This window comes from Meriones unguiculatus, chromosome 18 (genome assembly GCF_030254825.1).
Source record: "Meriones unguiculatus strain TT.TT164.6M chromosome 18, Bangor_MerUng_6.1, whole genome shotgun sequence".
Classification (NCBI taxonomy): Eukaryota; Metazoa; Chordata; class Mammalia; order Rodentia; family Muridae; genus Meriones; species Meriones unguiculatus.
Window position 1 is genome coordinate 72,184,424 of NC_083365.1, and position 26,114 is coordinate 72,210,537.

At 43.0% G+C, this 26,114-nt stretch overlaps 1 protein-coding gene across 6 annotated transcripts in view; it reads right to left on the reverse strand.

Moving 5' to 3' along the window:
- Nckap5 (NCK associated protein 5) overlaps window positions 1–26,114 on the reverse strand; it is an 888,867-nt gene that overhangs the window by 68,124 nt on the left and 794,629 nt on the right. The gene's annotated exons all lie outside the window — the stretch shown is intronic.

Here is a 26,114-nt window from a genome sequence, read left to right on the forward strand (position 1 = left end):
TAAGTGGGAAATGCCCTTGCTTGTCTTAGAAGCTTGGTGACCTGCATGAACCCACATAAAGATGGAAGGAGAGACAACTCCATAGTTGCCCTCTGTCCTCCAGTGACCACTATGGCATATGTGTTCCCTGCCCCAACGTTGTGTGGACACACACACACACACACACACACACACACAATAATAATGATAATAAATACTAACAATATAAAAGAAAAATAACACACATCTGAAAACAGTGTATTAAATATCCAGCGAGTTGCATGAGGAAGAGCTTTAATTGAATATGAAAGCATCTCCCCCACATAATGGTCCACTGTTGGTGACCGTAGTTGCAAGCCCATATGCACTAGATGGTTCTCCAGAGTAATGAGAGAAAAAGGAACCGACATTAGAGACCAACGATTATTTTTGATTATCTTTATTTCAGTCTGGGACTCATACGACTTCAATTAAGTGAAGTTTATTATCTGAAATAAAGTGAGTAATGAGAACACATAACAGACTGGACTGATGTCCTAACAAAGGTGATGGCATGCCTCATGCAGGAATTATCATCACTCAGCAGCCAACTCAGTCCCCGGCCTCTAAATTAGACAGTGAGGACAGTTTATTCCAAATACACTAAGGGGTCAGAGCAGCAATAACCAGGGGATGTGTGTGTGAGCTGGACACCTTACTGAGAAGGGGTGGGACCTCGCTGCCCTTACTACTTTATGCAATGACATAATCATCACAACCTTTTGCGCTTGTGTGCGTGTGTGTATACAGTTCAGGGGTTAATGTCTGCTGTCTTCCTCAGTCATGCTCTACCACACACGCACACTCACACACACACATACATATATGTGTATACATATATGCGTATATATATACATATATATGTATGTATATGTGTGTGTTAGTGTTTTGCCTGAAAGTGTATACATGGCCCATGAGTGCAGTACGCCTGGAGGCGAGAAGACGGCATCCCCCTGGAACCGGAGTTGTGAGCTGTCATATAAGTTCTGGGAACCGAAGCTGAGTCCTCTAAAGGAGTGACAGGTGCTCTTCTCTGATGAGCCATCTCTCCAGCCCCTTCACTTTACTTCTGAAACAACATCTCTCACTGAACTAAAGGCTCATCCATTCAGCTTAACAAGCTAGCGGTGAGCTCACCCTCCCCATCTTGGGGTTACAGATGCTGCCTCCATTCCTGCCTTTTCATGGGGGTTCTGGGGAACAAGCTCAGGTCCTTAAGCTTTCCTTTCTGATTTTTCGCTCCTTCCAGACAGCCCAGTATCTTCCAGAACAAATTAAGCTGATTTTTACCATGTATGTGACAAATCCAGTAAATTATTTTAAAAAGTCTCATCTTCAGAAAAAGTTTATGTAGAAAATTTTTCACAAAATTTACTTATTTAACTTCTAAGATGAAAATGTGGCTTATAAAGCTAATGAGATAGGCTCCAAAATATAGTTGTCATTTAGAGTTCCTGATCACACAGTGAAAGCTTAGATGAAATGTCCTGTCATAATCGTCTGATCATCTTGCAAGTCTGGAAGTGGGTGAGAGGTGCAGGTCAGTACTGTTTTGGACTTGGTGGCAGATGAGCCAGTTATGACATCGTCTTTGTTTTGACTGGCTGCCGTGTCTCCATGCCTTATGGAGCAGTGGCTGTGGAATGGCATCCAACTGAGTTGGGGGTCTCTGCACCGTAGTCGGCTCAAGCTCCTCGTAGACTATTACGGTTAGTCTTTAACAAGTCTCTGGAATTTAGACTGGCACCTATCATACTGCAGGGTAGAAAGGAATGGAGTAATGAATGCTAACATGGCTCCAACAGTGTGCTGATTACACATGAGAACAGACCTGAGAGGCAACTAATGCATCTGTAAGTATCACACATGGTCTAAATTCATCACCAGCTAGCATCCAAACCCCAATATGTGCACTGCCCCCTCTCCTCCTTAAACCTCTTTGCTGTAAGGAATAGAATCTGAGAATTTTCAAATACAGAGTTAAAAACACAAGGAAGGTGGATTCTCTAGGACCTGGAAATGTTAGCACATGATTTTACAAGTGCCAGGTCGCTGTGGTGGTTTATCAGAGAAATATCCCCCTAGGCTCAAGCATTTCAACACTTGGTCCTCAGTGTGTGCTGCCATTTTGGTTGTAGAACCTGTGGGATGTGGAGCCTTGGTAGAGAACATCAACAACCACCGGGGTGGGCTCTGAGAGTTAGTAGTGTTGCCCCAGGCACCCTCCCTGCTTCATACTCATATGGTTGGGGATTGAACTCTCACCTTTCTGCTGCTGCTGCCTTGGCAGCCACTTGTTGCTATGCCTGGTTTCCATGATGGACTTTCCCTGTAACTGTAAGCCCAAATAAACTTTTCCTTAGTCACGGCAGTTTATCATAACAATGGGGAAGCACCTGGTATAGAAACAGTGTCCTGTATAAAAGGGGCTTCAGTCTTCACAGGATTCGCTGTAGGGTTCCTGACTCCTATGGCTGGCCTCTGAGAGGTACTCTTCCCTCCTGGGGTCAGAAGGGCAGAATTTCAGCATTATTCATTTCAAGGCCTCCACTTGGTGAGCTTTACTGTGAACTACCCTTACAGATAGTGTAAATGAGAGTGGCCCTTACAGGCTCAATAATTTCAATGTTTGTTTCCCACGTAGTGGAAACAAGGATTAAGAAGGATTATGTGGTATGGCCTTGTCAGAGGCCGTGTGTCACTGTGGGTGGGAGCTCTGTCTGCTGTCTGTGCATCAGGATGTAAATTCTCAGCTGCTGCTGTAGCCCCACGCCTCCCTGACTGCCTGCCACTGTACCCTCTGCCATGATGGTCATGGACTCAGCTTCTGAAACCATAAGCAAGTCTCCAATTAAGTGCTTTCTTCTATACATTGCCTAAGTTACAACAGTAGCTAAGACATTCACCGTTTCTATTTTCTCTTCAATTAGGGAGACCCCATGGTCACAGAGTGATCTTAGGAACTATGACAAGCTGTTTACATGACAAGATGTTGCCAGGAAATCCTCCCTCCCTTCCTTCCTCCATCTCTCCTTCCTCTCTCTCTGCTTTCCTTCCTCACACCCCCTCTCCCTTTTTCCTCTTTCTCCTTTCCTTCTTCTCCCTTCTACTTCCCTCCTTCCTCTTCTCCCTTTCTTCTTTCCATATAAAAATGTTGAATGTCTTTGTATGTGCTTATGATCACAAAAGCTGGCTGGATAGCCAACTGTGCCAAATTGGTAAACTGCAGGTTTAGTGAGACACCGTGTTATTTTTTAAAAAATGATAGGGGTTTGAGAGAGGGGTCGGTGGTTAAAAGCATGTGCTGCTTTTGCAGAGGACCCAGATTCAGTTCCCATCACCCACATGACAGCTTACACTGTCTATAGTTCTAAGAGGTGTTACGTTGTCTTTGACTCCTGCTGGAAAGAGGCTCACACACGATTCTCAGATATACATGCAGGGAAAACACTCATACAAATAATGAAAGGTGATAAAGTAGAGAGCAACTGAAGAAGATACCTGAAATCAAACTTTGGCCTCCACGTTTATGCACATATGTATACTCACACATACTTGAACACACAGACACAGAAAAGGGACACTTTCAGTTTTCGTTCAGAGATCTCTCCCCTCTAATGTTTCTGCTAGGTCTCTAATACAGACATAGTGGCAGTTGTAGACAATAAGACCCAAGACACATCTGGGGTCCAAAACAAACGAGTGAAGGGAACTCTATGTCTGGTGTCATTCTGAGGATGGGAATTTCCTGGCATCTGTCCCCTTCTTTCCTTTCCTGTTAGCATGCAATACCGTTATTACACAATCTGTTAACCGGGCTCTTTGAATTCTTAGTTCTCAGAGGATTCTAGGTACAGACAAACTCAAAACCCACTCATTATTAAAAACATTTTCTTTTTTTAATTTCTAAAAATCCCAGATGCCCAAAGTGGAGGATGTGAAGGTGTCATGTGTAAGAACCAATGACATGAGCTGTGGATAGGCAGGGGCTCAGGCAGATGCCAGAGTTTCACCCTCAAGCAAATTCCTTCAGCATCCGTTTACCTTGGGAAGCCAGGATTGTATTGAAAATGCTGATGCATGTTTCTGTAGTTTCTTTAAAGCACAATTAGTTTCCTGTAGTTCACAAAATACCTAACTTGAAAAAGTGTTGGATACCGTGCTTCTGAGGCCAGTTATTTTTTCCCTCTCAGAGAATTATAAGAACTCATAAAATAATTAAATGGCTATAGTAAGAACAAAGTTCACAGGACCAAGAGTGCTTGGAATCTACAATGAGTTGACTTGGTCTTGCCCTAGACAGATGTCAAGTTCATATCTGTATTTGTGAATGTGGCTGCCAAAGGCACCTCGCTAATGAGTTCAAGGGTTGGGTCGTTCTATGTATCAGCAGGCTTCAGCCTTCCCAGGTCACCAATTACATCTCTGACCTTGGCTGACCCTCTCACCTGGTCCTACTGCCCCATTTGTCTCCTATTGGTCTCTAAATGCAAGCTCTCATACCTGTCACCACCGACAACCTCCAGAAGTCTCACAGGATGACTTAGAGCAAGGCAGCCCAGTCATTTCAAAGCTGAGGTTAGAACAAAGACCAGATGCCTCCTTGAGAAAAACCCCATCTCTCGGGACTGGTCACTTGAGCATTCCGCATCCCAGCATGCCTGGGATGCACCGAGTCTGGTCAGCAGCAGGACATGAAGGAATCTTGCGAAGGAATGGACTCAGAACCTTTCCCTGACACAGTGAACATGTTGGGAGTGTCAGGCTTGCAAAGGGAAATGGATTGTGTTTTCCTTTCCCACAACAAGAATCGGGCATTTCCTCAAGGACCTCTCTAAAATGATTCAGCTTATGAGTCTCATCTGGCTCAGATTTCAGGAGTGAAGGAAGTGACCTTATTAGAAAGGTCAATAGCAGCTTAGGGACAGGCAGTCAGTGGAGGTCCTGTGTGGGATGGTGGTAGAAGGGACTTTTTTTTTTTTTAGAAATGTTTCCTATGGGTTTTTTAAACTTTCAAATTCAGGTATGGAATACAAAATGCCCATTTGTGTGCTGGGGAGACACCTCATTCAGGAGTGCTTGCCAGGTAAGTGTGGAAATCTGAATTTGGTGGAAATCTGGGTGTGGTGGTACAGAGCTGAAAGGGTGGAGACAGGAGGACTGCTGGAGCTCACTGGCCAGTTAGGCTAACTGGTGATCCTCAGGCTCACTGAGAGACTTTATACCAAAGAATAAGGGAGAAGGCAATGGGGGAAGACATCCATTGTCAACCCCTGTTCTCCATACATACATTCCCACACGCACGTGTTCACAAACCACATGGTGGGTCTCTGCCTGTGTTTCTATCAGCTGCTGGGTGAAGCACTCAGAGGACAGCTAAGCCAGGCTCCCATCTGCAAGCACAGCAGAATATCTTTAATCATGTCATGGTTGGCTGTTTCCCTTGCGTGGATTGAGGCTTAGGTTGGGCCAGTCATTTTTTGGACATTTTTTTTATCCCTGCCCATCTTGTAGGCAGGGTGAATTTTGGGTTGAAGTTTTTGTGAATGGGTTGGTGTTTCCCTCCCTCCACTAGGGGTCCTGTCTAGTTAGAGGGTGCCCTCTCCGTCTCCATGACCCCTGCTACTAGGACTCTCAGCTAGAGTCACCCCCATATCCTCCCAGGAGCCTACCCTGTCATAGGTCCCCAGCTTGCCACAGAGAAGTCCCCACCCATGGCTTCTCTTCTCTCTGCAAGCCCTCCGTCTCCCCTCTCACTCTCCCCAGCTCTAATATTGATCCTCATTTTTCTCTCACCCTATTCATTCTCTTCACCCACTTCTTCTGTCTATTCTAGTTCTGCTTCTAAGTGGGAGTTAAGCATCCTCCCTTGGGTTCTCCTTGCTGCTTAGTTTCTTTGGGTCTGTGAGTTGTAGCATGGTTATCCTGTACATATATGCCTAAAATCCAGTTTTAAGCAAGTACATAACATGTGTGTCCTTTTGGGTGTAGATTATCTCACTAAGGTTGATATTTTCTAGTTCTATCCATTTGCCTGCAAATTTCATGATTTCTTTGTTTTTAATAGCAGAGTAGTATTCCATTTTGTAAATGTTCCACAGTTTCTTTATCCATTCTTCAGCTGAGGTTGTTTACAGTTTCTGGCTGTTATAAGTAAAGCTTCTATGAACATAGTTGAGCAAATATCCTTGTTGTATGATAGAGGAAATGCAAATCAAAACAACTTTGAGATTCCCTCTTATATGCAGCAGAATGGCTAAGATCAAAAATACAAGTGACAGCACATGCTGCTGAGGATGTGGAGAAAGGGGTACACTCCTCCAAAGCTGGTGGGAGTGCAAACTTGCACAACCACTCTGGAATCAATCTGAAACTATCTCAGAAAATTGGGAATAATCATACCTCAAGACCTACTTAAAGCACTCCTGGGCATATATATCCAAAAGATGCTCGATATGGTTAAAAACAAAACAAAACAAAACAAAACAAAAAATCAGTTTTAGTGATTGAACTCCAGTCTTTGTGATTACAATATGAACACTTTATAGATTGAGCTGTCTCTTCAGTCTCTAAGCTTTAAAATTTTTAAGCATTATATCTATTTCCAATGCCTGAGAAGCATGTTGAATTTTGGGTTGTATGTTAGGGAGACCTGGGCTACAATTGTTTAAATGCAATGAACTCGTCACTTGTGGATTCAAATGAGTAACAACATTACTAATCCTTTTCTATCCTTAACACCCAGAGATCCCAGGAAAACAGAAGACATGAAACTTAAATCTTCCTCTTCTCACTTTGAAAACTTCTGCTATGTCTACAAAACCTTTCGCTGAAAGCCAGGCTAGTGGTGCTGTGGGAGCAGAGACAGGAGGATCCCTGGAGTTTGCCGACCAGCCAGGTTGCCACAATAGGTGAACTGCAGAACTGTCAGGGACCCTGCACAAATGAACAATGTGTCCAGAACTTGAGAAATGGCAGCTAAAGATTATCTCTAAGAACACACATACATACACACCTACCTCACTGAAACAGACAATAAAAATCCATCACAATTCAACAGCCAGAAACAGTGGTTTGTGGGCGTTCAGTTCTCAGAACATCTTATTGCTTGGCACACTTTCCTAACTTGGCTGTAACCCAAGTGGTCATGTACATAAGCCTTAGTAAGCATCATTTCCAGGTTTGTATACATCTTTAAGCTACACGGTGTGGTACTGGCAAAAAAACTTAAACCACAGATGGGAACACAGATTTCTTTATTTGCACATCCGTCTGTTCATCTGTCTGGCTGAAATAGCTTAAGAAAAAAAATCCAAGCCAGTTGCCAAAACCCTATCCATTAAATGCAGGTTATTTGTTTTAAGTTTGCTCTACAGTTTTGTCAGGTAGTACAAAGATGATTACACTGGTTATTTATCTCCCATCATTTGGTAAGTTTTGGCTGTGGCATGAAGATGACCTTCTAGAGGGTTAAATTCAGTGTGCTGGCTTGGGGCTCATGAGAACCCTCTTCTGTCTCTGAGTTCAAACCGAGTTTAAACCTGCCGAGGTTTGCAGAATGTATAGGAGAATGTGAATTTGTTGTGTGATCCTTTGAGCTTTCTTTGGCATGAAAAACACCAGATGTTGGGAATTTGGTTCACTATTGCATAGGGAATGAGTATAAGCAAAAACGTAGAAGATGAAGAGGAAAGAAAACATTAAAAAGAATGGCCAGGAGGACGGCTCAGCAAGTAAAAGTGCTTGTAGCGCAAGCCTGATGACCCGGGCTTGGCCCATGGAGCGTGCAAAAAGCCCTGTACAGTATGACACATCTGTATCTCCAGCACTCCTGCTGTGAGAGGGGGATGGAGACGGGAGAATCACTCAGAAGCCGATGGACCAACCCTGGCGTACACAGGGCAGCAGAAACGACAGGAGAGGCCTTGTCTTGACAAGGTGGTAGGAGATAACTGACTCCTCAAAGTTGTCCTCTGACCTCAAAATACACATTGCCATGAATGTGCTAACACACACACACACACACACACACACAACTTATATTTAAAAAATTTTAAGGAAAAAAGGTGGATCATGAGAGTCCTTTGTAAAGATGAAGGGAAAGTTATTTTGAAGAAGTGTATAAAAGGAGCACCGGAGGCCGGGTCAGAACCCTTCAAAACTCATATCCAGGGGCAGTCATACCGCCCAAATGATTGTGGTAGGATGTCACTGAAGGATATAAACTTGGAAAGGTTAGAAATATGTTCTAAATGCCCATGGAGACCTTGCGCTCAGAAACTTCCTTGCATTTTATATATAATATAATAAAACTCCCTTAAGGCATGTTCCTTCCTGCTACCGAGGGATGCCTTCTGACATTGTTTTGTGGGCAGCTATTCTGGAATTTGCTACATAATTCTTTGGATCTCTATTACTTTTTACCATTTCTTTTGTGTTCGTATGTGTTTTTGTATGTGAGTATATGCATGTTTCTAAGCACATGTTGGCAAGAAGCCAGAAAGTAACACTGAGTTTCTTTCTCATTCTCTCTCCACCGTATTTATTTATTTATTTATTTATTTATTTATTTATTTACTTACTTACTTACTTACTTATGTTGTGACAAGATTTCTCACTGAACCCTGAATTTTACCAATTAACTTACACTGGCTGACCAGCAAGGTCCAAAGACCTTCCTATCTTTGTCCCACAAGCACTAGGATTACAGGCTTGCACTGAGGCGGCCAGCTTCTATATGGGCGATTTGGATCAAACTCAGGTCCCCATGCATGATCAAATAACACTTCACCAGCTTAGTCACCTCTACGGCCCTTGAGTCTCTCATGAGCTCACAAAATCAAAGGCTGATCTGTAGGCTATCATCCCTTTAGGCTGAAAAGTGCTAAGGTTGGGTCCTGATCCTTTCCGGTCTTAATACACTAGTATGCCTGTCTTCGAAAACAACGCCCACACTTCTATGCACTACTCACTGTGATAGTCAAGTGTAGGCTAAAGGACAGGCTTTTCGTGGTACTTTGCCACTGACCTAGGAATGCACTTGGATCCCAGATGCCTAGATCTTCCCTTTAGTGAATTGTCAAATACATCATACAGTATCCTCACCAGTGAGCAAACAGGATGAAGCACTCCCAGTTCTCTATGAAGCAGTAGCGGGTGATCCCTTCCATTTTCCTACCCAGGGCTGAAATTTTGACCTTAGTGTGACATTTTTCTGACATTGAAACATCAACCTTAAATAAAGTTAGCTTAAGAAAATTGTGTGTGTGCTTGTAAAACGACACATATGTGGAGACCAGAGGACAATCTCAGATGTCCATCTTGACCTTCCACCTTGTTTGTTCTTCATATGCCAGGCTAACTGGCCTCGGAGCTTCTGGGAATTCCATCTCTACCTTCAGCCTTGCTACAAAAAAGCAAGTATCCCAGACATGTGCTCCTGCCTGGCTTTCATCCAGGATCTGAGGAGTTGAACTCAGCTCCTCCTGCTTGTAAAGCAAGTGCTTTATCTATTGTGCCTTCTCCCCACCGGCCAGCAAAATTAATTTTATCAGCAGAACTTTCTAAAGTACCGTACAAATGTACAGCCACATGGTTTGTTCCAGCTCTGTCCCTTGTTCATCATTTTTTTCTAATTGTAGAGAAGTCAATTTATCTCCCCTCCTTTTCCTGTTATCCTTATCTCTTCCTGGCTCTTTCCCCTGCAACCTGATTATAAAAGACCTGTATCTGTACATCCTTTAATCCACTTTCAAACTGGTACTTACGTAAGGTGTTTTAAAGGTCTAGACGGATGATGTTTACTGATTCTACATTGTGCAAACTCATTACATTCCCACATGAGTAAGTTATGGTTTTTCCTTGGAGAATGTACAACATTGCTATACTAAAAGGTTACCCTGTCTCCATTCACTTGATATTCTCCTTTCCCCCTTCTCCCTCCTTTCTTCCCTCCCTCCAGCCACTCTGGCTGTCTTGACAAAACAAACTGAAAAGTGAACAGTTATCTGGTTGAATCTGATAGGCACTGATGGCTATTATGGGTAATTCTGCCTCTCTAAATCTCCTCTACTCCATATCAAGCTTGATGCATCCTATAGACATTTGCCTTTACTCCCCATATCACCTGCCTGGATAGCATCTGCTTTGATAAGGCACATGAGAGAAGGGAGGAGAGAAAATAAATTAGGGGTGGGATGCTGTGAAAAGGGATTTTAAGAAGCTTTATTTGGCAAGAAGCATACAAATCAAATCAAGATGCATGCAGAGATTCAGGCCTGTCAACTTAGCAACCAAAAAAATGTTAACTGAGGATTGTACACACACACACACACACACACACACACACACACACACGTATATACACATATGCACATATTAATACTCAAATACATACATGCATACAAACACATACATATATGTGCAGTTATATATGCATACACACAGCATATGTATATGTGGGCATATGCACACATACATATGTATATACATACAGGTAAACACATACATGTATATACCCATGTATATATGCATACACATACACACATATACATCCATGTATACATGAATATAACTGCCACATTCACATACCCATACATACATGCACACACATATACATATACACATATTAATACTTAAACCTGTATATACATACATACACACATACCTATATATGCAGTTATATATACATATACACAGTAAATGTGTGCACGAATACAAACATGGATATACATACATGTAAACACATACATACAGATATACCCATGTATATATCCATGCACATACATATGTACATATATACATCCATCCATATATGAATACAACTGCCACATTCACATATCCACACACACTCACACACACAAGCTGTGCTGTCTATAAATTAGATAGCAGAAAGCAGGCTGCACAGAACTTGATCTAGGAATGAAAATGAGGTGAGCTTGTAATTTCTTCAGACAATTGCCTGGATTTGGTTTCTGAACTTGGAGAGAGAATTCCCATAGAGCCTGGAGGTCTTGTTGGATTGAAGAGATAATGCACACATTACCGGAGAAGGGACCTGGAAGCTACAATTGGCAGGGCAATGCCCTGGAGAGGAAAGCTGGTAGCAGGGGTTTTCTTACAGTCTTGTCCGAGTGCAGCACATGCGTGAGGTGAGGCTCAGATCACAGAGACAATTACTATGAAGCACTTGGTTGTATAATTCCTGGAGCTCACACAAGACAGAAAGTAATAAGGCGACATTTCTACCATCTGAAGAGGTGAGGCCTTTCAATATAAGGAACACAGAATCCGAGGAAGGTTCAAGCCTACGGAGTGAAATTAAATCATACTCAGAGTAAAAGCTCCTTAGACTTGTCATAACAAAACTTGAATGCAAGCCTTGGGAAAAAATAAGACTCATGTGCTACTACATAAGGTGTGTCCAGACCCAAGCCCAACAGTCAACAGAAAGACAATCAGGTTTAATTTGCATTCTCCTGTATCCAATTAAAAATCATCAGGCATACAAAAGACCAGGTGATTGGGATTCAGAGCCAAGCGAGAATTAAGCCAGAAGAAATGGAAAGAAAAATGATAGAGATAATGAAGCTAATAAACAAGAACTTGAAATGGTTATTATTAACACTATAAAAATATAAGGAGATGCAAAGTAAAAGTTATGTACAATCAGGATGGATCAAAATAAAAAAGACAACCACAAGGAAATCATTACCATGCAAAGCTACATGAAATAAGAAATACTTCGCATGGGGTTAGTAACAGAGATGTTGGATACAGCTGAATGAAAAATAATCACTGAACTTGAAGATAAAATAAGTAGCTCAAAATAAAACACAGAAAACAAAGGCAGGAAAAAAATTTAAAAATCAGCTGAGTGTCAGTGACCTGGGAGTCAATATTAAGGAGGTAAATAGGCTCGACTGGAGCCATGGAAGCAAAGAAAAAAGACAAAATAAATGAAAAATAACCATGAATGATGCTAAATTTAATAAAGAGCCATAAAATCCAACATCCAAGAAACTCAATTAATCCCAGCTAGACTGAAATGCAGAAAATCACACAAGTAACACCACAATCAAACTGCTTGAGAATGTGTGGCGAACTCCTGAGAGAACCTGACAAGACACATTCCAGGGAAACCAAGACAGGGAGCGGATTGTTTGTTAGAAGCCATGAAAGCCCGGAGATGGTGGACAGCAACTACAACAAAAAAGCCTGGCAAGGCTGCAAGATTAATTTTCGGGGACTAGCCATCAATCGGTGAGTTCTGGGTTTGACTGAGAGACACTGCCTCAGTGAGTAAGATAAAAGAATAACCAAGGAGAATTCTTGACATCAAATTTAGACCTACACACACATACATACACACACAATCACACACACACACAAACATGTACCTGCAGAGGCACACATGTGTATAAACTCACACATCCTACATACGTGCTTTCATACATTTAAAAACATGTACAACCCAAATGTACACATGAAAATGGAAGATTGATTTAATTAATAAAATGTTTAATGGGAGCAAAAATGTCAAAATAAATAACTTCTAGACAAACAAAAGCAGATAAAATCATTTCCAGAGTATTTTTATGTAATAAGTGCAGAGGAGGCCCCAAGGTCAGGAAAATAGACAAGCAGGATTCCCTCAGAAGAATGGGCAGTGGAAGTAGTATGATGTGGTGAGCTTACTGTAAGGTTTTAAACATTAACAGGTCGAGATAATCAGACTGGATTAGGTAAAACCAAGTCTCATTTATACTATGCAGTTTTTGAGTTTTGTTGTTGTTTGTTTGTTTGTTTGTTTTGAAACAGGATCTCTCTATGTAGAACAGACTGGCCTTAAATTCAGAGATCTATCTCTGCCGGCCTCTGCCTCCAAGTGTTGGGATTAAAGGTGTGTGCCACCACACCTGGTTTATATACTATCGATAAAAAAAAAAAAAATCCATCCTAAGACAGGGGGAGTGACCCATGCCTATAATGCCAGGACTTGAAGTTCAAGGCTAGCCTGGTCTATGTAGTGAGTTTTAGGCTAGCTTTAATGAAAACCTGGTCTTAAAAATGCTGATGGGCTGCTTGGTCCTCAAGTGGGTGCCCTAGCAACTGGAGTGGAGACTGGGTCTGACTTGGACTCTTTTGCCTCTCTGGATCTTTTTTCTCTAGCAGGGCTGCCTTGTCTTGAAAGAGGAGATACTAAGTCTTGATTTGAGTTGATGTGCCAGGGCAGGGGGATGAGTATGTTGGAAGGGGGTGGGAGGAGAAGATGGAGGGGGTAGCAATTGGGATGTAAAATAATAAATAAATAAATTATTGGAAAAAAAACAGCAAATGAATGATTGATTGAATTAATAAACCTATAATCCAAACAGGAAAGAAGAGTAAAAAAAAATGTCCAATTTACATATAGCAGATATATGCAAAATGAAATACCAGCAGCATGCAAGAACTAGCAAAAAAAGCAAAGATGGAGCTGCTACACTAATATCAGAACATATAAACTCCTGAAGGCATTCATTCCTGGGGTGAAGACAACAAGCTATAGCTATATTACTAGACCTGATTATCCAGGGAGTGGATACTGACAGCCTAGAACTCTGGACTGTAGAAAGCAAAAACCTGTTGAAACAACGAAGAAAGCCAACTCTGAAATAAAAATGAGATGAAGGGAGACAAGCAAGAGACAGGCGATCAAGGAGGAAAGCAGCATCTTAATTCCATGCCACAGACAGTCTGCCCACCAGGGACAGAATCTATATCCTTCTCACATAAAGACTCATCAAGGTAGATCACACCCACCATTATAAAATATGCCTCAGCAAACTGAAAGTTTATTGAAATTGTATAAAATATATTTTATGATGATTGTAGAATTAAACTAGAGAGTAAACCTAGAGAAAGGTTCAAATTCTTTGAAATTAAACAGAACACTATTACATGACGTGCAATTTAAAAGGAAAATTAGAAAATATCTGGACATGAATGAACATGAAAACACAATAGGACACAACAAAAGTGATGGAAAATGTTCAAATATTGTATTTTAAGAATGTAGATAAAGGGTTGGTGAGGATTCTAGGAACCTGCCACAGAGGGCCTCTGAAAGGCTCTGCCCTGCAGACTATCAAAGCAGACGCTGAGACTTTTGGCCAACTGTTGGGCAGAGTGAATGGAATCTTAGGAAAGAAGTGGGAAATAGTAAGATCTGGAGAGGACAGGAACTCCACAAGGAGAGCAACAGAACCAGAAAATTCGAACACAGGGGTCTTTCCAGAGACTCATACTCCAACCAAGTACCATGCATGGAGATAACCTAGAACCCCTGCACAGATGTAGTCCATGGCAGTTCAGTGTCCAAGTGGGTTACATAGTAATGGGAAGAGAGACTGCCTCTGACATAATCTGATTGGCCTGCTCTTTGATCACCTCCCCCTGAGGGGGGAGCAGCCTTACCAGGCCACAGAAGATCACAATGCAGCCACTCCTGATGTGATCTGATAGACTAAGATCAGAAGGAAGGAGAGGAGGACCTCCCCTATCAGTGGACTTGGGGAGGGGCATGTGTGAAGAAGGGGGAGGGAAGGGAGGATTAGGGGAGGAGGAGGGGAAGAAGGGAGGAGGGGAGAAGGGGAGGAGGGGAGGAGGGGTTTATGGGAGATACAAAGTGAATAAAGTGTAATTAATAAAAGTAAAAATATCTAATAAAAATATAAACAATTGAAAAAAAAGAATGCAGAAAGCTTAGGAACATACAAGATACAAGTTAAGAAAAATGAAAGCAAGTTTAGAATTATAGAATATATATTGTTATTTACAATTTCATATGTATACATAATATATTCTGATTACTAGCATTACCCACCCAAATTAATAAATTTAAAGGTAATTTGGGGGTGAAGAAATGGCTCAGCGGTGCTTGTGTTTCCGTGGAGGGCCTGGGTTCCGTCCCAGCACCCACTACATGCGGTTCATAACCACCTGCAATGCAGCTCCAGGAAATCCAACACCTCTGACCTCTGTGGACACATACATGCACACACACCTAAGCAGACACACATGCACACACATGATTAATAAAAATAAATTTAAAACTGTAAAACAAATAATAAAATCAAATTTAAAAACCAGTATAAAAAGGTCTAGTTATTAGACAGCATGAATAAAACTTTTAAATTTCTACCAAGAATTATATGAGTACATATATAATAATTGTGATATATCATATCTCCCTGCATGCTGTGGTACACATCATTCTCTCCTGAAAAAATAAGTAAATAAACATAAAAATGTTAAAAGACAAGCAACTGAGAAGAAAAAAAAAAGTATCTAAAAGGGGATTTTAATTAAAAAAAAAAAAGCACTTAGTAATATGACACAAAAGAATACGAACTTTTACCAGAATTTTAAAGACTATCTATGACAAAGAAACGCAGGGAATAATGACCAGCATCAAGGGACACAGACAAACACACAAGGGGCTGGAGAAAATGCCTCAGTGGCTGAGAGCACTTGCTGTGTAAGCCTGAGGATCTGACTTCACATCCCATCCAAAAAGGTAGACAGCAGCTGCTCACATACCTACAACCCCAGCACTGTGTGCCGTGGGGGTGAAAACAGAAAGAGGCTAAGGCTTGCTGGCTGCCAGCCGAGATTCAGTGAGAGACCCTGCCTCAAGGGAATAATAGGAAAAGTCACAGAGAAGGACATCTGGTGACCTCCTCTGGTTTCTGTGTGCACACACAAGTGCATAGACCACTATGCTTACACACATTTCATATACACACATGTTCAAAACAGACAAAAACCCCACCTCACAATAAGCTAAAATGGCGAACCTGAAGAAATAACTGCCAAATAATGGAGAGCACATGGAACAAGAGAAATACATTGTATCGTTGAGAATACAAAGTCATATATGCATTTAGGAAAATCTTGGCATGTTTATACAAAGTTAAGTATCTATCACAGAACCAGGAAATAGCATTATTACCTGAGATTAAATGATGCATCTGCTCACCCAGAGACTTCTGCACAAATGTTTATGGAAGCTTTCTGCATAATAGTCTACCTTGGAGACAACTGAACTGTCTGTCAAGCAGTAAATAAAGAGAAGAGCTGTGGTATAGCCACACAACTCTAATTAGCAGAGAATAAAAAGAGAATAAGGAAAAGTCCCACAGACAATATGCACAGCCCAGAAGGTTCTGTGTAGGTCACACATACTAAGAGGCCAAATTCCAAATACTTGGTGCTCCCAGGATGGTTCTGTGTTCATAAATTTCAAGCACAGAAAGCACACACATGAGAGGGCACAGGCGGGAATGTCCCCAGGACTGTGGTTAGGGGAGGCTAGCTGTGCAAGGGCTTGGGCATTTATTTTGGAGTGATACTATCCTAGACCATAATTTAAGAAGCAGTTCCACATCAGAATGCATTTTTTGAAACTCGCTGTACTATACACTTAGAGGGGTAAACTCATCCCGACTTAGGGTTCATGAGGTGCTCTACCCAGGAGAGCCAAACATGAAGTCTAGCATTCCTTCAAGTGCTCCCAATAATCCCACAAGCCATTAAGCAAGAATGATGTTGAACTGATTCTTTGGCTGGTCCTTGGTACTCTGTCTGTAGGGAGCAGACATTTATTCATATCTCCTTGGGAAAAGTCACACCACAGAGTGTTAAAGAGGCAGCATTGCTTTTCTCCTTCAAAGATATATCAAAGAAAAAAGGGAGCAACAGGACCAGAAAATTTGAACACAGGGGTCTTCCCAGAGACTCATACTCCAACCAAGTACCATGGAGATAACCTAGAACCCCTGCACAGATGTAGTCCACGGCAGTTCAGTGTCCAAGTGGGTTACATAGTAATGGGAACAGGGACTGCCTCTGACATGAACTGATTGGCCTGCTCTTTGATCACCTCCCCCTGGGCGGGGGGAGCAGCCTTACCAGGCCACAGAAGATGACAATGAAGCCACTCCTGATGAGATCTGATAGACTAAGATCAGAAAGAAGGAGAAGAGGACCTCCCCTATCAGTGGACTTGGGGGAGGGAGGGGCATTCGTGAAGAAGGGGGGAGGAGGGTGGGATTGGGAGGAGAGGAGGGAGGGGCTTATGGGGGATATAAAGTGAATAAAGTGTAATTAATGAAATAAAAATAAAAAAATTAAAAAAAAGAAACAAGGGAGCAATAAAAAGTCCTCGAGGGGATAGGAGCTCCACAAGGAGAGCAACAGAACCAAACAATCTGGGTACAGGGGTCTTTTCTGAGACCAATACTCCAACCAAGGACCATGCGTGGAGATAACCTAGAACCCCTGCTCAGATGTAGCCCATGGCAGCTCAGTGTCCAAGTGAGTTCACTAGTAAGGGGAACAGGGTCTGTCTCTGACATGAACTCAGTGGCTGGCTATTTGAACAGCTCTCCCTGGGGAGGGGGAGCAGCCTTACCAGGCCACAGAGGAAGGCAATGCAGCCACTCCTGATGAGATCTGATAGACTAGGGCCAGAGGGAAGGAGAGGAGGACCTCCCCTATCAGGGGACTTGGGGAAGGGGAATGGGAGGAGATAAGGGATGGGGCCACAGCTGGGATACAAAGTGAATAAACTGTAATTTATAAAAGAAAATAAGTAAATATTTTAAAAAGATATATCAAAGGACAACCTGGCGGGGCAGGTGCCAGTGCCCTCCTTAACTCACTGCAACATTACTAAGGTGGGGAAGAACATGACTCAAAGATTTAGAGATGGAGGCATGGCTTCCCTCAATCCGTACGTGCCACAGTCCTCAGAGAAACTGAGGTATAGCAGATGCAAGCTCAGTTGTGCTTCTAACACACTATTTTGGTGCCTAAAATACCAGTGGTGACATATGGAAAACATGGAGGCCCAGAAATTAGTTTAACACCTTGGATTCTGCCCTTGAAGTCTGAACCTTAATATTATTTTTTTTGGCTGTCTTCTTTGTTTAGGAAAAATAAACAAGACTTGGCAGAAAATGTGATGAGAAACTGTACCATTTGATCCAAGGATAATACATAAAAATTGAAAGATGTTATCAAGAATAAGCATTGATACCATCCTCAGCTATTTTCATAACACGGCCTTCCAAGAAGATGACAGTGATGTCACTGCATGGTGAACAATACAGAACTCGCAAATGCTTCTCTAGAAAGTACAACATGGAGACAAGAAGATACACACGACGTATACAAGACACTGCTAGTTTGTTCACACGGGAGAACAGCATACAGAAGGAGGAGAGGAAAATGGCAGAGGGAGGTTGTGCACTGATTGTCAAATGGGGATTGGCTCACTTGTTTGAACCCTGTGTCTATAGCTAGAGGTATCCTCTGGCTGTAGGCCTTCGACAATGGAGGTCCTTGAGGTTTTCTCGCCTGCCTCACTTCCTGTTCACTCTCTGCTTCCCGAGTGGGGATGCCCTGTGAGCAGCCAGCTTCCTGCCCTATCACCACGCCTCCCCTGCCTGTGCCGTATCTTCCCCATGAAGAATGACTGTTCCTCTCCGGAACTGTACATCACAGTACATGTCTTCTTCCTGAGAGCTCCTTTTTTTGTCAGGGCATTTTTTCTTTGTTTGTTTTGTGTGTGTGTGTTTATTTTTTATTTTTATTTTTTGTTATTTTTGTATCACAGTAACAGAAAAAGGAACTAAAACAAATATAATCTGTGAGGGTGGTGCAGGGGAGGAAGAGAGAAGAGGAGGCAATCGAGGTGGTGGGGGAGAGGATGGCCAGCAGCTGGGGAATGCTGAGCTCAAGTTATGAAACCATAACTGGAATGTTCCAACTCAGCACCTTATCCCTAAGCCGCACTGCTTGGGATGAGGAGAGGAAATGCTGGCTCAGAAGTTAAGAGCACTAGTTCCTCTTTCAGAGGAGAGGTCCCAAGTTCAATTCCCAGTAACTATGTGGTGGCTTACAACCATCTATGATGAAATCTGGTGCCCTCTTCTGACATGCAGGCAGAACAGTATATACATAACAAATAAGTCAATCTGAAAAAAAAAATGAAAACATAGCATCGCTGCTGGTTGGCAATAAGCAGGAAGTCCTGGATAATAAAGCACTGAAGAGTTCCTGCAAATCTACAGTCACAGCACACTTACAGCTCCAAGCCCTCCTGTCCCTAAACAGGCCTGGGAAAGGGGGGAAGAGGAATGGTAGGAGGAGGCCACATGGGTTCCTCTGTGGGTCCTTACTGCCTCAGAGGAAGTGAGCAAGCCGAAGCTCTGAAGGCTTTTATACCTAGATCTGATTGAGTGTGCCCGAGACAGAGACAACGGTGAGGCTCACAGCCCATACCATCATTTTTGATGAATTCCTCTTAGCTTTGCTACCAAACACCTGCAAAATGCCATCTTGCATCAGAGTTTACTGCCCTTCTAGACGCAAGCTCACTAAAAGGCATGGCCTATTGCTTAGTTATGCTCCGTCTGTTTCTACTACAAGGCTCTCCGCATACACTGGTCGTGCCAGAGGAGAGAAGCTCACTATATCTGTCTGGATTCAAGGATTCCCATGCCATTAGCAAAGTGGACATCTTGCATTCTCGTGTAGGGATTGTTAAACAATGAGAGTTTCTTATCTGATCCACAGTGGCCTGTTCTTTCTGGTAATTACATTATACATTCTACACAACTGATATCCACAAAACCAATCTGGGGCAAACTCAACACAAAACTCCACTTTCTGTGGATATACTGACTGTATGATAACGGGGGTGCTGGAGCGTATGTCTGTGTATGGAGGGCTGGAGCGTATGTCTGTGCAAACGAGTATATGTACATGCGGAGGACAAAGGTCAAAGGTACACATTCTTCCTTAGATACTAACCATCTCTTTTGCAGGAGATCGGGTCTCTCCCTGGCCTGGAGCCTCCCCAAGCAGGCAGCCCAGGCTAGTTTGGCAGTGAGCTCCCAGGATCCCCCTGTCTCACCACCCCAGCACTGAGGTAGCAGCTACCCTGCCATATTCAGTTACTTTATGTGGTTTCTGGGAACTAAATGTCAGTCCTCATGATAGCAAGGTAAATACTTTAATGACTGAGCCATCTTCCCAGTCCCCAGAAAATGGTCAGTTAGCCTGAATGCCCTTGCAGCCCAGTCTCTTTCTAGAGCGGGACAACTTTTCAACTACACACATGCCAACTGTGCTCACAGGTCTGAGAAGTCAGTGCCCTGTCATGTCAGCAACTCCCTTTGAGACCAGCAGGGGCAGCCACACTGGCAGACGCCATCATCTTGCTTTGACACACAAATTCTCCCTCACAAGGATCTCTTCCTTCATAATGAATAATCATATTGCATGTGGACATGAAATTTTCTGAGACTGAGATTTCTCCCTACATTCAGGGCCTTTGGTACAAAGCTTTAGTTCTCTTGGGATGACGTGAGCAGGACAATGGAGATAGGGCAGTGCCAGCACAAGGCATTCATGTTCTAGAGACATCAAGACAAGTTTTAGGGCTAGGAAAATGGCTTAGTGCTTGAGGCACGAGTGTGAGGACCTGAATTCAGGGTGCTAGGACCCAAGTAAAAGCCAGAAGCTTAGTGTATCTGTGACCCTTGGGTTGCTGTGGGGGGTAATGGGAGTGGAGACAGGAGACTCCCCAGAGGCTCATGAGGCAAGGGGCCTGGAACACTCTGCCTCAGAAGTAGAAAACAAGAACCAGCACCTGAGGTTGTCCTCTGATCCACACGTGTGTCACAGTGTGTGCATACCACACCTAACATGAAGAATGTCTTTTGTAAAAGAAAAGGCCAATTTTGAGTTCAGATATTATTTAAGTAAAAATGTCTACTTTTGTCGCTCATGTGAAATTAGAAGGCCAAGTGAAGATGCTTTTAGTAACTGGGTGTCAGCAGGACTATGTGCTCCACTCTTCAAATACACAGTGGTGACGCAGGCTGGATCCTGCAGCCCGAGTCTCTCCACACCTGTGTCCAGTTTACTAGCGCTGTTTTCCTCTGCTGGATGAGCAAACCCAGGCAATTCCTGGTGTTTCCACTTCCTCTAGCTGATATTCTAATTATCCTGTTGATATCTAATTATGTGTAATTGTGTTAGTCAAGATTCTCCAGAGAAAGGACCAGCAAAGTGTGTGTGTGTGTCAGAGAGAGAGAGAGACAGACAGACAGACAGGCAGGCAGGCAGAAACACACACAGAGAGACAGAAACACAGACAGACAAATACACACAGACAGAAAGACACAGACAGACAGAGATGCACAGAGAGACAGAGACACACACACACACACACACAGAGAGAGAGAGAGAGAGAGAGAGAGAGAGAGAGAGAGAGAGAGAAGAGAGAAGGAACTGTCTGTCATACGAGGTTTGACAGGTCTTTGGAGCTGCATGATGAGGCAGCCAGCTGGATGACTAATAAACAGTTCCAAACCAAAGACCAGAAGACTAAGACCCCAAGAAAGCTAATTCTCTGGCTTGACCCTAATGGAAGCAAAAATGTCATGTCCTAGCTTGGAGTCAGGGCAGGTGGGAGCAATTTTCTCTCACTTGGGTTTTCATCTTCTACTTGGGTTTTCCACTGATTGCATGAAGCCTATATTAAGGATAATAACCTGCTTTACCTTTCTACCAATCTAAAAGTTAACCAGAACACACAGAGAAGTACCTTGAACAATGTTTGAACAAGTATCTGGGTTCCTCATTACTTTTTCATGCTGACATATAAAATCCATAAAATAAATTGCTTCAGTAATTAAGGAGCTTGTGTCAAGAGCTCACAGAAATGATGAAAGAGGGGAAATGGAATGGAAACATCACCAAGCCCAAAGAACATTACCAAGCCCCACCATTCAATAAGGACATTTGCTCAACCATGTTCCTAGCAGCTTTATTCAGTATAGCCAGAATCTGGAAACAACCTAGATGTCCCTCAACGAAGGAATGGATACAGAAATTGTGGTACATCTACACAATGGAATAATACTAAGCTATTAAAAACAAGGAAATCATGAAATTTGCAGGCAAATGGATGGAACTAGAAGAGATCATCCTGAGTGAGATAACCCAGAAACAAAAGACAGGCATGGTATATACTCACTTATAAGCAAATATTAGCCATATAATATAGGCCATCCATCTAGAGACCGAAAGAAGCTGCACACTAGGGAGGATGCTTAAATCTCATTCAGATTGGCAAACATGATAGACACAGAAGGGGTGGAAGATGGAACAGGACAGGAGCCTACTATACAGGATCCACCCAACAGGAGATTGGAGCAGATGCTGAGACTCAGGGCCAAACTTTGAGCAGAGTGCAGACAGTCTTATGGAGGAAGAGAGGGGTGGGAACAGAGGGACATGGAGGGGACAGGAGCCCCACAAGGAGGCCGACAAAACTAAAAGATCTGAGCCCAGAGGGTCCTGCAGAGACTGATGCACCAATGGAGGACCATGCACAGAGAGGACCTAGACCCCCTGCTCAGATGTGGCCAATTGGCAGCTCAGTCTCCATGCAGATCTCTGAGTGAGAGGACCAGGGTTTCCTCTTTCATGCACTCAGTTGACTGCTCTCTGATCCCTCACCCCTGATAATGCAGCCTTGTCAGGCCATGGAGAAAGAGGATTCAAGCAGTCCCGATGAGGCTTAACAAGCTATGGGCAGGTGGCAATAGAGGAGAACTCCCCCTTTCAGTGGAGTAGGGGAAGGGGAGGGGGGGGGAGAAAAAAGAAAGGGGAGAGTTGAGGGAGGGGGCTTCAATCAGGATATGAATAAATCATGAAGAAAAAAAATTTAAATTTAAATTTAAAAATGTACTCACAAAAGTGTCTTAAGGGAAAAGGTTTTATTTTGGATCATGGATCAAGGTCAAGGTCTAGCATGGCTGTGAGGTTAAGGAAACAGGACCTTGAAGCAGCCGGTCACATCACACCCACATTGGGAAGGAGAGAACCAATGCTCTGTTCACACAGTCCAGAACCCCAGGGAAAACGTGCCAGGCACAGTGGCTGGGTCAGTGTATGTAAGGAAGACAATCCCTACAGCCTAGCCCAGACGCCTGTGTCTTAGGTGACTCTACAGCTCACTGAGTTCACCTCCGAGATTAGGCACTGCAGGACTTGGACAGAAGCGCCCAATCAATTGTGACTCAGTTTTAGAGACACTTGACCCTGCTTTGGGGACAAGTAGATGAGAGCCTAAACCTTGGTATTGGCAGCCAATTAGGTACTGAAGGTGGCCTCTCTGCTCTCCCGGCCGCCGCGGCTTGAGCCTGTCCCAAGTGACCACAGCATTCTGGCTCTTTTTACAGAAGCCACAGTGGAGGGAGTTGGTGATGATTACTCAGGAGGAAGGATTTGGAGACCCATGCTCCATACTCCAGACTAAGATGTCACCAAACAGAACAGCCATGGCCAGGGACACATATGAGACTTTATTTTTATTACTATCATAAAAGTCTGTGTGTGTTTATGTGTTCATAGGTGGATGTGTGTGTGTGCATGGAGGCCAGAGAACTATTTCTAGCTGTCATTTCTCTGACACTGTTTGCCATAGTTTATTTGTTTGTTTGTTTTGAGACAGCATCTCTCCGCCGAGGAGGCTAAGCTGACTGGCCAGTTAGCCCAGTGATCGTGCTGCCTTTGCTTCAGCAGTGCTGGGGCTATAAGCACATGGCTCTTCATCATTATTGCTTTTATGTGGGTTCTGTGGACTGCCAGGCCTGCATCTCACTCACTAAACCATGACCAGGCTCTTAATACTTAGTGACTGTAACATTTTATCTTATTTATTATTATGTGGGTTTATACATGTATCTATGCATGTATTTGGGCCTAAAGGTGAGCATATGCCATGGCACACATGTGGAGGTCAAAAGACAACGTTTTGGAGTCAGTTTTCTTTCATGGTAGGATCCAGGGATTGAAGGCAGGTTGCCAGGCTTTTGTAGCAAGCACTTTTACCTCCCGAGCCACCTCCCTTGCCCTATGATCACTTTTGAGAAAGAGGACATGTGTTCCGTTTTGTACTGAGTTGTGCAAATTAGATAGCTCATTCTGGGGATAGCTGGCTTGACAGCATGCCTGTTACTGGCTGGGTTCCCTTCCCTGATGAATGTCCCATATTGCTCTTTCCTAAACTTCTTGATAATTTACTTGACCTTGAATCCTTGTCATAGAGTCTACTGGGAAACTAAACTAGACTGCTGCAAATCTCATTATAATCCTGGAAAACACTGTGAAGAATTAAGCAAAGCCAGTCTGCTGGGGCTGCAGAGATGGCTCCGTATACACATAATTAAAATAAAAATAAAATCTAAAGAAGAAAGCTATCCCAGCCTGGAGAGATGGTTCAGTAGTTAATAGTATATACTGCTTCTGCAGAGGATCCAAGCTCAGTCCCAGCACCCATGTCCAACAGCTTACAACCACCTGTTACTTCAGCTCCCGAGGTGCAACCCCTCCTGTGGCCTTCCCGGATACCTGCACTCATCAGCACAGACCCCAACATGGGTGTGTACACAATCGAAAAGTAAATATGTAAAAACAATTCACCTGGCTATTTTATTAAGGTGAAAAAATTAGTGAATACAGTTTAGCTATCACCAAAAAGAAAACAAAGTCACAGTTAGTCAGAAGTATATAATCTGTCAAGACTACATCTTACTGTAAGAGGCAAGGCATGTTTCTCTTTGTGTGTGTGTGTGTTTGTGAGTTCATGTGTTTGTGTGTCCACATACATTTTTGTGTTTATGTGGAGGCCAGAGCATAGCCTTGTGGCATTCCTTAGGCACAATTAGTTTTTTTTTTTTGTTGTTGTTGTTGTTGTTGTTTTTTTTCAGACAGGGTCTCTCTCTGGCTTGAAACTTCTCAAGTAGGCTGACATGGCCCTGCCCCCACCTCCCCAGCATCGGGATTATAAACATTTGCTACCACATCTGTCTTTATGTCTTGTGTGGAAAGCATTTTATAGTCGGAGCCATCTCCCCAGCCCCAAAGGGGTTCTATTAGGAAGTAATACCCAAATAAGCTTCCCATCTCCCATCACATACTCAGTGCTCAAGTGAAATCCAACATGCAAATATCTCCCTGACTAAGTAGGGCAGTAAACAGTGGCAGAGATGACATTTAAACAGTGGTTCCACATGCCATCTGTTTAAAAGAAATTATTTGTCTTTTCCAGGACGTCAGGAAAAATAAGTTCACATTATTGAGAAACAACAATGCAAAGCAAGTTCTTGATCATTTACAATGACAGGACTCTACAAGGAAAAATCCTTTGTGGTATTACCAAAGGGGGGGATCTCCAAGTACCAAGGCATCCATGAAAACTGACCTTTCCTTGCAGACCAATATTGAGGCAAGAGATTGAGTGATTCAATCTCCCACTAAATTTAAGGAAAAAAGATGTAAATAAGGATCTTGAATCAGAATCGGATGAGAGAAGCTCATCAAACCCAGACTCCATTTTCATATCCCTGAGAGCTCAGCACAATTGCCTGGGATGAGTCAAAGCCTAATAAATATTTAGTAACTGAACTGAAATTGGTTTATGGCTAAGCCTTGCAGTCTGAGCACCAGAAAATGAAGGTGACTCATTCCTACCTGTGGAGAAGGTGTAGCACTTTCCATTATTGTCTTCTGGTGAACTGAAGGTTGACAAAGGTATGAAGCAGCAGAGCGTGGGACAGACAGCCTGGGAGGAAGAGTGTGAACCAGAAGGTGGGTATGGCTCTCGGTAAAAAGTGGTGTGTGACCTGTGGTTGGGATTTGGGTGCTGCAGTCATTTCATTCATACGTTCAGCAAATGTGGTATTTTAGGACAGAAGGAAGACTCAGGTCCTGACATGTGAGGGTTATGGCCAGAAGTTCCCATGATAAAACCCTTCCATCCTTAAGATAGGCTAGTCTTCTATATAAATAATACGGTGACCATCTTGCTGTGAAATATAAGACAATAACACCTTTTTCATGGACTGCCTTCACCAAGCAGAAATAGGGAATTCACAGCTACCTAGGCATTAAGTAACCCTTAGCAACAGTAACTACCACAACAAAGACCCACAACTGGGCTCCTGCTCGTGCCTAGAATGCTGCAGTGCTCT